Source organism: Aedes albopictus, chromosome 1, assembly GCF_035046485.1.
Source record: "Aedes albopictus strain Foshan chromosome 1, AalbF5, whole genome shotgun sequence".
NCBI classification, from domain to species: Eukaryota; Metazoa; Arthropoda; class Insecta; order Diptera; family Culicidae; genus Aedes; species Aedes albopictus.
This window is the reverse complement of record NC_085136.1, coordinates 47,889,804-47,902,185: the sequence shown is the minus strand read 5'-3', so window position 1 is coordinate 47,902,185 and position 12,382 is coordinate 47,889,804. Positions and strand designations below refer to the sequence as shown.

The following is a 12,382-nucleotide window of genomic DNA, read 5'->3' as shown; positions in this document are numbered from 1 at the left end:
GTGACTGCCGACATCGACACCAGCAGGGAAATTCGAAGACGCATTGGGGCAGGAAATCGAGCATACTTTGGACTCCGCCGAACTCTAAGATCCAACAAAGTTCGTCGTCACACGAAGTTAACTATCTACAAAACGCTGATTAGATCGGTAGCCCTCTATGTGCACGAAGCACCCTACGTGCAGAGGACCAACGCCACCATGGAGTTTTCAAACGAAAGGTGTTGCGTACCATCTACGGCGGAGTGCAGATGGAAGACAGGACTTGGAGAAGGCGAATGAACCACAAGCTGCATCAGCTGCTGAGAGAACCAACCATCGTCCATACCGCGAAAATTCGGAGACTACGGTAGGCGGGTCACGTCATCAGGATGTCGGATAGCAAACCGACTAAAATGGTTCTTGAGAGTCATCCGATCGGTACAAGAAAAAGTGGTACGCAGCGAGCTAGGTGGGTCGATCAAATGGAGGACGATTTGCGGACCCTTCGCAGAGTGCGGAACTAGACACGTAGCCATGGACCGAGCAGAATGGAGACGACTCCTATCTACAGCAGAGGTCACTCAGGCCTTAGTCTGACCGATAAGTAAGGTGAGTAAGGTATAGCCACAACCTACGGTCCTTGCAAATTTCGAAAATTTTGTATGAGCAAAAGTCTACCAGGTCTACGATAACCTAAAAATGAGTGCACGTAGATGTATGGTATGTAGTTGAAAATAATAAAAATAAATAGATGATAAAGTTAGGTTTTGATAGGTTTATTATACCCAAGTATGAAATTACAACTCGTTATTTTTCAATTGTATCACAATGTCTCTCACGGCTCGTCTAACAACCTTGCCCGAGGGAGTTAACGGTAGTTCATCGGCGAAATACACCCCTCCCTTCAAATGTTTGAACCACGCGAGCGATTCCTCCACCTTTTGCATAATCTCCGTGGCATCGGGAATCTGAGCGGCTGGATCTTTCCGAACAACCAAAGCCGTTGCCAAATCGAACGTTTCCGTCGGAACACCAGCGACGCAACAGGCCGCCACTCCAGGCACAGTCAAAATCACACTTTCGATTTCACTCGGCGACACCTGATATCCGCTGCACTTGAGGATGTCCTTCTTCCGATCCACTATGTATAGATAACCGTCCTCATCGAACCGTCCAACGTCTCCAGAATGCATCCACCCGTCGCTGTCCAGCATTTCCCTGGTTGCATCGTCATTTCCAAAATACCCCTTGAAAACATACTCCGCCCGGACTAGAATCTCTCCTTCCTGGCCCACGTCCAGCGGTTGACCGTCGTCATCAACGATCTTGAACTCCGTCCCAGCTGCCGGGAATCCAACGGAACCCTCCCGATAGAACTGCTTCCTGGTGAACGTTACACCCAAAGCAATTTCTGAGAATCCGTACACAATCTCCAGGAACCTTCCGGGGACCAGCTTCTCGAATGACTCTTTCAGCGTGATGGGGATTGCACTGCCACCGGTCATTGGTAAACGTACGGAACGTAGTACGTTGGCGTTGGCCTTTGGGTTGTTGACAACGGCAAGCGCTTGTGCCGACGGTAGAATGGCAACCGAGACGCCGAAGTGCTCGACGATATCCAGGGTTAGATCGGCGTCGAAGGGTTCGCGGGTGATGATTCGAGTAGCGCCCCAAACCGTGCTGGTTAGCAGAACAAACATCCCGGATAGCCAGTAGAGTGTGCTGAAGGCCAGCGTTCGATCGGACGGGTGACACTCGAAGAAGTTGGCCACGTGGGCGATGCAGATCGAGTGTGGCAGGCAGACGGCTTTGGAGCGACCGGTCGTTCCGGAGGAACAGAGGAGCACTGCCAGGTGATTGGACGGGTCGGCGACGTGAAAGGGGCTGTGAAATGTAAGGGATATTGAATTCCTGATTCCTGATTTTTCTTCAAACAAGACTTACATGAACATTTCTTCGGTGCCGGTTGGTTCTAACAGGATCTCCAAATGATCGTACTCTTTCACACGTTCACTCATCAAAACTATCTTAGGAGAAATGTCCGCCACTTGACAAGCTCCGATCAAATTGTCGAGTACATCATTGTCACAGAAGATCACCTTCGGCTTCACCGTTCCCAGCATATGACTCAAATCATCCTCTGTAAATGTAGGATCCAATGTGCTCACTGGAATCCCTAATGCGAAGCATGCAAACGCAACTGGAGCTGCGTTTTCTCCGTTTCGAACCAACATCGTAAAAATGTCACCCGATTCTGACTTGCTTCCGCCATAACCCATTTTGATTAGATTTTGAGCGATCCTTATCGTTTTCAAACGCATTTCGTCACCTACGGGTGACCTCCACTCCGCTATCCGCACTGATTTGAACCACTTTGGCGGCATTTCTCTCTAGAACCTGCAGAATCAGCTCACCCAGACTCTGGTTGGGGTTGAAGATCGATTTCCGCGGAAGGCCTCTCCAGACCTTCGTCGACGGATCGTAGAAGGTAAAATTATCTTTCAAGTGGAACATTCTGCTCTCTAGTGATTCCTATCGATGGCAGAATTGTGCCCCGTTATGTGTGAACGCTCAAATACGACTAAACTAGAAACAGGTATTCATCAGTGGCCTTACATCTAACTGGAGCCGGTAGCGATCACCATAAAGGAGTTGCTACAGCAGCGTCGACCGTGATAACATCCATCACGCCAAACGCCACACGATCAGGTGCTGTGTCAGTACCGGACACAGGTATGGTACCATGTGATCCGCTATGAAAACCCGATGCTCACTAGACTCATTTCGAACGTTTCTAAGAACAGAGTGCGATGCTTTTGGTCGGTACTGTGCAGGTTCGCACGTGAGGAAGTAGATATGTGTATCTTGTTAATCTTTTTTATTTTCAAAGCCAATTGCTGTCCAGACGCTCAAGTTCATTCATCCGTTGTATTTACAACGATGTCCCGGTTAATGGGCATTAGGTTTATTATCTCCTTAAAAACTGTTAATTATAAAACGGACAATTTGTGCAATAATTCTCTCATTATGTCATAAAATCCTTGTTTGCTTTTTTAACCATTTATAAGCATTCTACATTTAGTTACGGGAACAATGACTCGCTCTTGCTTAGAGGAAGTTTCAGCAGAACTTAAACATTCAAGACAGGCTCTCTCAAACAGTTCGAGCTAGTGCCCATTAGCGTAGCTAGGATTTTTTTTGGAAGGGGTCCAAAGGGGGGCCTGACTTGAGACGACTTTTAAGCGGCATGGTCGCCCGATATGCGAATTTGCAAATCGGCATTGCGGTTTTGAGCAATCAAAATGATTGTTTAAAATTTGTTCCTATCCAAGTAACCAAAAGTTCCGCTTCCCATGACAAAATGCACTTTCAAGTTCCGCGAAGTTCAGATAAAGTTCCAAATGGAACTTTCTGGCTGCTTAAGAGGCTAACGATGAGCCTTGCTGGAACTTCGGTCACAAGTTCCGGCAAGGCTCATTGTTAGCCTCTCAAGCAGCCAGAAAGCTCCATTCGGAACTTTAACTGAACTTCGAGGAACTTTAAAGCTGCTTAAGATGCTACTCGGAACTTTGTCGGAAATTTCAAGTTCATAGAAGTTCAGATCTGTATCATTGTGTTTCATTGAAGATTAAATTTATTTCTTTTACAGAAAACAACTGTTTAACCGTAGTGTGGCCAGCAAAAAAAACACCCGTAGAAGGCCGGCAGGGTACCCGGGTACCCACGAAATGGAAATGATCATATCTCAGCGATTTTTCCACCGATTTTAAAAGTTTTTGCCTCATTCAACTCAGAAACTCATTATCTATCGAGATCGTATTTGGTTGGACCGGTCCGATCACCATGGGTACCGGAAAATCCGGATTTACGGATCCATGTTTTAATGCAATACAATATACGGGATTTTCGGTAGGTTAGTAGCAATTTCGGTACCAAGCATCGTAAAATTGCTTTGGCATATTGTATCTGACTGGCCTGGAATCATAAAACGTGTTGACTTTGAAACTGTGATTTTGGAACACGCTTCTCGTGGGGCCATGGTTGACCATAAACACTTTAAGATATCCTAGCCTTAACAATGTGGGTTTCAATATGGTAGAGGGACATGCTCCCAAAAATATGGATTTTCCGAAAACCACGGTGATTAGATCGGTCTAACCAAATATTTCCCCGATAGATGATGAGTTTCTGAGTTGAATGAGCTAAAAATTTCCAAAATCTATGAAAAATTGACGGAGATATGATCATTTCAATTTCGTGGGTACCCGGGTACCCTGCCGGCCTTCCACGTAATAAAAAAATGCAGGAGCCCCTCCCCCTGCCCCTCATCACTTAAAAATTCGGTCAACCCCATTAATAGATGTATATTCGAGAGTTCTAAGATCTAATAGAGTTCCAACATCCTAGTCTCAACAACCATTAAAATATCGAGATTTGAAATTTAAAAAGGTACCCGGGTACCCTGCCAGCCACATAAGTGTTAAGCATACACGAATAAGAGACAAATATGAATTTATCAAATCGATGAATACTAGGCTTGAGCAAAAAAAAAAAAAATGCCGCCCATCGGATTCGAACCGATAGTCACTGCGTGAGAACCCTACGCTCTACCATAGTACCGTGATTTCGGGTGAAATTGATCACTTTTCGTAGTTTTTGGCGAATAATTTTTGATTACTTATCGATATGGATAAATTTAATGCTTTAAAACAAGTACGACCATAGTTTTCATCAGTCAACGAGGTTGAAAATTCTACTGCGAATCATTTTATTACGAAAAATATCATTTGAAATGAAAAAAAAAACAAAAAATTTAATTCCGGGGTGAAATTGATCAGTCAGTGAAATGTATTTGTAAGTGCTGAAAATATGTTTTCTTCATAAATTAACCATCTCGGAATGCGAAAAGCTATGCAAAATTTTCACAAGTTTGCTAAATTTTTAATTATATAAGTTTAAAGTTTAATTTAAGATTGAAAACGCCTGAAAGTAGGCAATTTCCATACTAAATATGTTATAGCTTCCGGAAAAGTACAATTTTATGCATAAATTTCAATATTTATAGAACTTTTGATGACGAAATCGGGTTTAGCGAATACTTGACAGCTAGAAACATTAATTTTAATATTCATTACGTTTGCGATACAGCTACGGTAACAAAAGTTTGAAAGTGTCTATGAAGTTCGCCTGACAGGCAATTTAAGAAAATATTGGGGGGGGGGGGGGGGGGTTGTGATTCTGAAAACCACATTTTTGTTTCTGCATGAATTTTGTCAAAGTTCTGCCAGAAGCTGCTTAGAAAGCTATCCAGCGTGCTTATGTGAAGCTGCTGAGAAGGCTAATGAGCAACCTCGAACAAGCTGCTTAGCTTATTAATTACCCTTTTATCTGAACTTTTGGTTACTTGGGTAGTTTCGTAAACTATATGACTCATTTTCCAAAACTTGCTGCAGAGATTCCTTCAAGAATGCATTTAGGAATTCCATCAGTCATTTCTTTGGGGATTTCTCCTGGGATATCTTGAGAGGTTCCTCCAGTGATTGATCCAGTGCTGTTTTCGCGATTTCCTTTGGGAGTTTCTCGAAAAATCCTTCAAGGTATTTTTGTAGGTATTTCTTCAGGGATATCTCCATATATTCTTTCCAGAATTTCACTAAAGTTTGCTCCAATAATTCCATCTGTACAAAAGTCTATTAAAAATTGTTAAAAAAAAAATACTAGGAAGCATTCAAAAATTAATCCAGGAATTGTTTAAATTGTCCATCCAACTGTTCCTTCAATAATTCGTCCAGTAGTTACTGCACACACTTTTCCAGATTTTTTATCCAGCGATTCCTACAGAAATTCTTCCAGGAATTTGCTAAGGAAATTCTTCTGTGGTTCCCTAAGAAATTCCTCATTATATTTCTTCCGGGAATCCTCATGGTTTTCTTTTTTTCAGAATTTCCTCCATGAATTCCTACAGAAATTCATCCGGAATTTCCTTCTGTGATTGTTTCAGGAACAACTCGCCGGATTTTTTTTTAAATGCCTCCAAAAACTCTTCTTGGGTTTCCTTCAGGAATTCCTCCTGGAACTGTTCAGAGATTCGCTTAGAAATTCCTCTTGGCATTGCTTTCCAGATTCCTCCAGGGATTCCTTCAGGAACTGCTACAGGAATTCCTCCAAGAGTTCCTCTATGTACTCTTTATAAGAATTCCTTCAAAATTTCCTCAAGAATTTGAGCGATTTCTTCAATACTTTCTCCTGCGATTTAATCAGAGATTCCTTCTGGAATTCCCTCAGAAATTTATCCTTGGATTTCTTCCTGGGATTCCTCCAGGAATTCCTCAAGGGATCTCTCCATAAATTCCTCCAGAAATTGTTCCTGGATACCTCTGAGAATTCCTTCAGGGATTTGTCTAAAAATTCCTACAGGGGTTCGTCCAGGAATTCATCTAATAATTCCTCTAGAGATTCCTCTAGGAATTCCCCCAGAGATTCGTCAAGGAATTCCTCTGGAAATTCCACCAAGGATTCCTACATGATTTTTTTCAGCAATCCCTCCTAGTATTCTTCCTGGAAGTTCTCCAGTGATTCTTCAAGTAAATCTTCCAGAAGGTCCTCCAGGGATTTCTCCAAGAATTCTTTCAGGGATTCCCCCGGGAGTTCCTCTGGAGATTTCTCATGGATTCCTCTAGGAATTCCCCCAGAGATTCCTCCAGGTATTTCCCTAGAGATATCTCAAAGGATTCCTCCATAGATTCCACCAGAGATTCCTCCAGGAATTCTCTCAGGAATTCTTCCTGGAATTTCTCCAGGGACCTGAAAGTTCTCCAGTGATTCTTCAAGAAAATCCTTCAGAAATTTCACCAGGGATTCCTCATGGAATTTATGCAGGGATTCCTACAGGAGCTCCTCTGGAAATTTCTCTTGAGATTCTTCCAGGAATTCTTCAAGCATGTCTCCAGTAATTTCTCCAGGGGTTCCTCCAGGCATTGCTTCAAGAGTTCCTATAGGGAATCCTCTAGGGGTTGCTCTAGAAATTCCTCCAGGAGTTGTTTTAGGAATTCCAGGTATTTCTCCAGGAGTTCTTCCTGGGATTTCTATAGTGATTCATCCAGACATTCCTCCAGAATTTCATTCAGAGATTCCTCCAGGAATACCTTTAAGAATTCTACCAGGAATAATCCGAGGAATTACTGCAGAAATTCCTCCAGGAATTAATCCAGAAATTCCTCAAGGAATTCCTTCAGAAATTGCCACGGAAGTTTGTCCAGGAATTTCTCAAGGAAATCCTCTTCCAAGAGTTTATACAAGCATTATTTCAAGAATTCCACCAGGGATTTCAGCATGAGTTTGATTCCTTTGATTCCTCTAGGAATTTCTTCAAGGATTTCTTCTGGAATTCCCCAGAAAATCCTCCATGGATTCCTTTAAGAACACCCCCAGAAAAGGCTTCCGGAATTTATTCAGGAATTATTCAAGTTATTCCTCCAGGCATTCTTCTAGGATTTCATCCAGGCATTTCCCTAGCGACTCCTCCAGAAATTACACCAAGAATACCCCCAGGAACTACTCCAACAATTTCTCCAGGAATTGATCCAGGAATTCCTTCGGAAATTCGTACAGCAATTCCCCCCGGAATTTTTCCTGGGATTCCTCCGGGATTTCTTCCAGGAATTTATCCAGGAATTTCTCCTTTAGAGATCTCTCCAAGGATTCCTCTGAAAATTCCTCCAGGAATTATATTACGGATTTCTCCAGAAATTCCACCAGGAATTTACCAGGAAATCTTTCAGGGATTCCTCTAAAGATTCTTCCAGAGACTCCTCAAAGAATTCCTCCGATGACTCCTCCAGTAATTCATCCAGATATTCCTACAAGAAATCCTCATAGAATTCCTCCTGAATTTCCTGTGGGTATTCCTCTTGGAATTTCCTCAGAAATTTCTCCAGGAATTCCTCCCATAATTGCTCTACAGATCCCTTCAGAACTTAATTTAGGGATTTCTCCAGAAATCCTTCCAGGGATAGTTCCTCGGAAGTACCCCATGAACTCTTCTAGGGATTTCTCCAGGAATTCCTCCTGGAATTCCGCAAGGAATTTGTCTAGAAGTTCTTCCAGGCATTCCTCCTGAGGTTCCTCCAGAAATTGCTTCAGGGATTCCTCCAGAAATTCCTCCAAGGATTCTCCCATGAATTTGTCCAGATATTTCTCTATGGATTCTTCAGAATTTCTCAAAATGATTCTTCAGAAATTTATCCTAAGATTCCTTCCAGAATTCCTCTAGGGAATCTTCCAAGAATCTATCCAGGGATTCTTTCACGATTTCTCCCAGGAATTTCTGTAGTAAGTTCTCCAGGAGTTTTTCTTGAAATCCCTCCAAGGATTCCTTCAAGGTTTCTTCCTGGTATTCTTGCTGGAGTTCCTACATCAATTCATCCAGGGATTTCTCTAGGAATTTATCCAGGGAATACTCCAGAAAATCATCTGGTAATTTCTCCAGGAATGCCTCCAGGAAGCCCTTCAATTATTCCTTGAGAAATTCCTGCAGGGATTGCTCTAAGAATCCCTCTAGCAGTTTCTCCAGAAATTCCTCCAGGTATAGTTTCAAAAATTCCTCCAGGATGTTTTTCACTGATTCCGTCAGGAATTTCTCCAGAGATTCCGCCAGGATTTCCTCCAGAGATTTTTCTAAGAATTGCTTCAGGATTTTTTCCAGGAATTCCTCCTGGGATTTCTCCAAGAATTCCTTTTAAAATTCCTCCAGGATTTCGCCTGCAAATTCCTCCAAGGATTCCTCCAAAAATTTGTCTAGGAATTCCTCCCGTATTTGCTCTAAGGATTCCTCCAGGAATTTATCCAGGGCCTCCTCGAGGTATACTTTTAGAAATTCCTCTAGGGTTTGCTCCAGGAATTACTTCAGGGATTGCTCCGGGAATTCCTGTAGTGATTCCTTCAGCAGTTCTTCTCTGGATCTTAAAAAAATATTAAGGGGCGCGGTCAGAAATTTCAGAAATGCGTTCATCTTCTTTTCCAGGGATTCACCCAAGGTTTTTTTCAGAATTTCCTGAAGTTTTTTTTTAATTACTTGAAAGTCGAGAGGAATTCATCCACCGATTTGTATCGGATAGTTCAACTAGTTCAATTTGTATCGGATAGTAGTTCAACAAGTCGAGAAATCTTTAATGAGTTTATTCACAGATTTATTTTGGATTCCATCCACGAGTTCCCTCAAGAATACCCTGTGCAGCTCCTGCGAAGGAGTTTCTTCAGATATTGGTCCTACAATTCTTTCGAGAATATATCCAGTGATGTATTCTTGAATTTTGCTTTATCTTTTTCATTTTCATTTTCTCATAAAAGTCGTCAAAGAACCACTTTTAGAGCTTTCAAAAATGCACATTTTCGTGCGCTGAGAATATAGCTACGTCATTCCGTTCAAAAGATATTGACGATTTTCTAGAAAAAAATGGGCTCTTTCCAACTATTTTTTTCTTGAGTTACAAAAATAACACCTCTCTTTTTTTTATATGTTTTATAACAATATTTCTTCTTTTGAATGCTGGGAAAAGATATTTTTATCTTTGCCCCAACCCGTAACATCACCTTTTGAACAAACTATGATTTTTGAAGAAAAACGCTCATAACTTTTGAACCAAAAGCGATAACGATCGTCTTAGCGCACGAAACGACACGTTTTCAAATGCTCTACAAGTGTTTCTTGGGCGACTTTGATGTGAAAGTGAAACTGAAAAAGTTAAAGCCAGAAAACCGGTTTTCTTGAATCACCCTAAGCTAATTCAGAAATATATCTCTAGATCGGTCAATTTTATAGCTACGAAAATGCTGTCTTCAGCAAACTTGCTCAAAATTGATAGATTTTCAACTTTCCCCAAGAATGTATATTATTCTTGCAAATAAAAAAAGTTTGGTTTAATATTTCTGTGAAAATATGGACCACCCTAATAGTTATGTACATTGGAAAGATGGCCTTTAGAAAGAACATTGTAGAAGTCCATATTTGTCAAAAAAAATCATTAGAAGGCACTACATGCATCTTTCCTCGTAAATCTGTTTCGTGGATCATTGGGCAATGCTAATGCCCCACTTCGATTTGAAATAGAATCCCTTAGCTTAGCAGTATTCAATAGGAGGCAATCAGTGAAGTACTAGATTGAAAGTAGTGAGCTGGATTTTTGTATGGTGAGATGATCAATTCTCCATTTCTGCAATGAAATGGTGCAAACAGCGCGGGTTATATGATTTCTTGCCTAATTTGATGCTGTTTGAGCAAAAGTTTGGGTTACTGTGTTGTTGAAGTTGCAAGAAATAAATAATACAACAACACAGTTACCTAAACTTTTGCTCAACCAGCATCAAATTACACAAGAAATCATATAACCCACGCTGTTTGCACCATTTCATCGCAAAAATGGAGAATTGATCATCTCACCATACAAAAATCCAGCTCACTACTTTCAATCTAGTACTTCACTGATTGCCTCCTATTCAAGTATTCTGAACGTAACATCTGAATAAAGCCTGCCCAAGTTAAATTTCGGATACCTAAAAACTGCAGAATAGCTAGGGCCAGTGGCGCAGTGGTCACATGTTCGCTTCATAAGTGGATGGTAATGGGTTCGATACCAGCCCCGGCACTTGCAATTTTTCGTCATCTGATCTTTCCCCCAAGAGCGGCTAGCGCTGACCCTCTTCTGAGCTAACGGACCTGAATTATTGGATATCGGCGAACGGCAACTCATAATGGATCCTCAATCGGACTGGAAAAGGAACAAAAGCCACAAAACAACATCATCGGTCTCATCATTCTACCACATGGAAAGGGTAGAAAGTGAAAGCAGCGCAGCCAGTTCGATATAGTAGAATGAAAATAGAATACATTTAGGCGCTATAGGAAGTGTAAATGCTGCTGTCAATTGTCATTGCTCACGTAGTGCCCTACACTGAAAGGCGGCTTGCAGTAATAACAAGCATAAAAATGTTTTTAAATTTACCATGGTAAAACATGATCATCGACCCACCAACGCTTCTTGTGTGCGTTTTGTTTCTTCTCACATCAACCGGTTCGATATCCGAGTGGTAGCGTGCGAGCCTGGTGATGCCAAGGTTCTTGGTTCGAATCCGGTTGCCAATAGAAACTTTTTTTAATTTAAAATCGAGTCCATGGTAAAATTGAAAGCATAATTCTGTTGAATTGAAACGAATCTCAGTCTGCACAAATTAAGTGGCGTTGTGTATTTAAATTGACCCTCAGAATAGTAATTTTCACCGCAAGCCGCCGTTCAGTGTAGTGGACAATAGAGCTAAAAATTAGGTTAAGCGGCTAGGAATAAAAAAATGGCCCCAGAAATTGCTTCAGGTATTATCCTTCGATCCATCTTTAATCCAAATCCATTATTTTTTCTAGAAATTGCTTCACATTCTTTCAGAAATTTCTTCAGGTACTTTTCTAGAAAATTTCCCAGAAATCGCTACCGGAATTCTCCCTAAAAATTCCTCTAGGAATTTTTTATACTTTTTTTTTCTAGAGATGCTTTTGGAAATTCCCTTCTGGAATTGCATTGGGATATTTCCCACGAATTCTCCCAGAAATTCCTTCAAGAGTTCTCCAGAGATTCCTCCGCGAATTTCCTCAGAATTTCCATTAAAAAATGTTCCTAGAAGTTCTTTCACAAATTTCAAAAGAAATTCCTTAGAAATTTATCCATGAACTCATGAGGAACATCTTCTGAAATTCGCCAGTAATGCGTCTTGAAATTTCTCCAGGAATTCCTTTAGGATTTTTTTTAATGAATTTATATTGGGAATTTAAAAAAAATCAGAAAGTTTCACAGGAATTCATCCAGAAATTTTCCCAGGAATTGCAGGATTTGCATTAGAATATGCCTCAGTTATTCTTTCGGAAATTTCCCCAGGAACTTTCAGACATTTTTTCAAGAATTTCCCCGAATTGCCCTGAATAATTCCCCACAGTTTCCTCCAGGCATTTTCCCAGAATATCAATGAGAAACTGCTCCTGAAAAAATTCTACAGAGATTCCTCCAGGAATTTCCCCTGTAAAATCAGGAGTTATTTCAGAAATTTTCTCAAAAATTTCTCCAGAGAATTTCCCGAGAAATCCCATCAGAGAATAACTCCTGAATTTCCATTTTGAAATATCTCCAGGATTTTTTTCAGGGAATTCCCCTGGAATTCTTTGAGGAAGTTGCCCAAATATCTAAGGATTTTTCATTAAAAAAATCCTCTAGAAATTTCCCCAGGAACTTCTTCAGAAATGTATTCAGTAATTTCTGTAGAAATTTCGCCGGCATTCTCATTAACAGTTTCACAAGGATTTTTTCAGAAATTTTCGTAGGAGTTCCTCTAGGAATTTTCGCATAAAATCCATTAGAAGTTT

At 41.1% G+C, this 12,382-nt stretch overlaps 1 pseudogene; it reads right to left on the bottom strand.

The window, feature by feature from the left end:
• Positions 1-746: 746 nt before the first annotated feature.
• LOC115256691 (probable 4-coumarate--CoA ligase 1) lies at positions 747-2,790 on the bottom strand (annotated as a pseudogene).
• Between the last annotated feature and the right edge of the window lie 9,592 nt (positions 2,791-12,382).